The 3,427-nt window shown below is 32.2% G+C and overlaps 1 pseudogene; it reads left to right on the top strand.

Moving 5' to 3' along the window:
- Positions 1–532: 532 nt before the first annotated feature.
- Positions 533–2,167, top strand: LOC124899478 (annotated as a pseudogene).
- The last annotated feature ends 1,260 nt before the right edge of the window (positions 2,168–3,427 follow it).

Below are 3,427 nucleotides of genomic sequence, written 5' to 3' on the forward strand. Positions count from 1 at the left end.
CATCAACAAAACAAAACATGCGCACATCTGAACAACACCAACAAAACAAACAAGTAACACCAACAACACCCACTAATATTCACCAACCCCAACAAATACCAAGTGAAGTGATTCAGTACAACAACACAAATGACAATACAAAATTGTCACAACAGAGATCTCCGAAAAAGGTCAAAGCTCAAGTTTGTGCTATTTTTACAACAATGTTCAAGGATAAGAACAACAACACAAAAATCATATTTCACTTAGAAAAGATACCCATTTACATCAACCACTATATTAAGAGAACAACAACCACAAATTAGGATTTTCTTGGATTCTTCTTATTTTTTTAAGCATCAAAACTCAAAATTGTTAACCCCTACTTGAAGATAATACAACCAAATTTTATTTTTCTTCACTAACTAAAAAGCCCAAATTTTTTAAGAAACAATAAATATAAAGTCTTACCTACAAAGAGAGAGAAATCTACGTCTACAAGGGAAGAAGGAACTCGAACGTGTGTTCTCTCAAACAACTAATGTGGTTTAAAATGGCTGCAAACTCGATATGTTGTGAAGGTTTGAGACAATCTGTTGGAAAAAAGAAGAGAGTTGTTGAGAGAAGAGAGAAGGAAGAGGAAACGTTTGAAGTGAGAGGTTTTCTTTTTTGAAAATTGATGTCCGTAAATGATTGCCGTTTATTTTTATTACATATTAATTAGAATTGGGTTGATTTGTATATTAGAAAGATTAAAAGTTTTAGAAATATTAATTTGGTCCTATTTATCCTAATTACTTTTTTAAAAGGAATTTTGACCATTCCCTTTGGTCAATGTCACTGATACTCAAAAGAAGACTTAAAAGACTACTTTTTTTTTTTTTTCAGTTTTCTCATATAAACACCACCAATTAATATCTTGAAAGACATTTCTTTCACTGCCTATCTTTTTCAGATTCTGGCCATTTTTGGTCCAAGTGGTGCGGGAAAATCCAGAATGCTTAACATTTTAGCAGCTGGAACTTCGCCTACAAGTGGAACACTTCTCTTAAAACTCTCTTCCCCTTCTCATCAGTCTTTTCGCAAGCTTTCAGATAATGTCTCTCAATATGATTCTTGCCTTCCTTCGCTCACTGTCTCGGAAATGTTAGCCTTTTCTGCCCGTCTCCACAACCTGAAACTCGCTGCAGTTTCCTGCATCTAATATTGCTAGTAATATTCAGTCTTGAATGTAGTAATGCAGACACTCAGATCAATAACCAATTCGTCACGGCATTCTGAGCTTTTGCCCATTCATCCACTAAGTTCCAATATTCTTGCCTCCATTGATAAGATGCTGTTGCTACCAAAAGGAACTGTTGTCCATCATGGTATATTGTCTTCTCTTTAAGGTTATGTTCTTGAAAATGGTTTCACTTTCCCTCCACAGCTCAATTGTCTTGAATATGCTACGGAAATGTTCCACCAACTCACTCAGACTAAAATTCCCTTTACACCATGTTTAGTACTTCCACCACCCATGTTCCTGAGACTAAAACTGGGTAGGTCAGATATCGGAGTTCAAGGGTTCATGAAATTGCTATTCTGTATAGCAGATTTTGGAAGATCATATACAGAACAGACAGCTACTTCTAACAAAAAAACACCTTACTGGCTTTGGGAGTTCGTATTTTGTTTTAGGAACAATTTATATCAACATTGAATTCGGTAAAGCTGTGTGGACTTTTCGCCTCACTCTCACTTTCTTTCTCTTCTCCACCAAAGAAACTCAACCAATCTTCATAAACAAAAGAATCAATCTTTATAGACGGACGGAGGGTCTATTATATTTAGACCTTTTTCAATAGGTTGGGCCATTTTGGCCCTTTTCCATTAATCTTTTATCAAATATAGTAATAGTCACTAATTAGCTGTTAGAAAGGAAGTTGATGATATCTCAAAAGAAAGTGTTCTTCGTGGATTAGGCAGAACGCTCATGTTAACTTTATAGAAAATTGTCTTTTACTGAGCTAGTATAAAGATTGGTTTTGCGGGTACAAGAAAATGTGTAGAAAGGCAAAAGTGGTGGATTTTGCCTCCTTTGGCGCGAGATGTTTGTGAGCCATTAATATAACTAAAACAATTTTTGTATATGTTTTAGCAGTTGTATATCTTAGTCACTGTATGACTCTGTTTTACAGATTTATTTACACACGTCTTTGCCTTTTGTAAAGAGGTATTTAGTAGCTGTTTGATCATGAAAATATTTTTCTTTTTTTTAGAAAATTATTTTATTTTAATGAAAACAAGATGGTTTAGTCATGAAAAATTCAAATTCAATTTCAAAATTGTATGAAAAGTGAAAATAATTTTTTCAATTTTTTTTTCATTCATACTTTTCTTACAATTTTTTTTTTATATTCATGGCCAAATACAACTTCAACTGCAACTTCAAAAAATTATTATTATCATGGTTAAACGGGATGTAAAAGTGCTTGTTGAGTTCTTACCAGATATCCTATTCATATAGTATCCCTAAGGATAATGTTCTTAACGCGATCCACACTTCAAATTTTTTCACGATTTTCCAACATTATTTATGTTTTCCACTCTTAAAGTCTCTTTTACCTTATTTCCCCATAAACATGTTTTTTACAATAAGACGGAAATTTGTCGGGAATCATATATCTAATCAAAAAACTAATTCTAGAAATCATACCTCAGAGTTATAAAATGATTCCTCTTCAAAGAGTGCAAATCTATGACAGAAACTACAATTTTTATAATTATACTTAACGTCACCGCAATCGCATCACCCACTAGTAGGGGTGTTCATGGGTCGGTTTGGGTTGGTTATTGGTCAAAACCATAACCAAACCAACTTAGTCGGTTTTTAAATTTCAAAAACCAAACCAAACCAACCCAAGAAAATAATCGTTAGTTTAGTTCTTGTCGGTTTAGTTCGGTTTGGTTCGATTTTTTCGGTTTTTTTGATTTATAACTTTAACTAATGATAAAGTTGAAATTTGAAAAAAACAAATCCAATCAAAGATAGTGTTGTGCCCTAATCTTAAAACTAAGATGTCAATTTAGAGTTATATTTAGGCAAAGCCACGAACAACACCATATGAACGCTTCTACAAAAATTATTTAAAAACTACATATAAGAAAACAATATAATAAACCCCCCAAAAAAGGTGAACACATAAATTTTTTTGCTCAACAGGAACCAAAAAGAAAGTTCAAAATTAGTAATTATTTATAATCTAATTAAATTCACCTAAATAATTCCCTAGACATCAAAATAATTTTCACAATTAGTATCATTTGTTATTCAAAGTACGAATCATTTAGAATCTTATAACATACTGTCAACTAGATGGAGACATATGACTAAAAGAGTTACGGTTAAAGTTAAATTCATGATTAAAATTTAAAATGTAACAAATATTTATTTTTTATTCATAAA

This window comes from Capsicum annuum, chromosome 6, assembly GCF_002878395.1.
Source record: "Capsicum annuum cultivar UCD-10X-F1 chromosome 6, UCD10Xv1.1, whole genome shotgun sequence".
Classification (NCBI taxonomy): domain Eukaryota; kingdom Viridiplantae; phylum Streptophyta; class Magnoliopsida; order Solanales; family Solanaceae; genus Capsicum; species Capsicum annuum.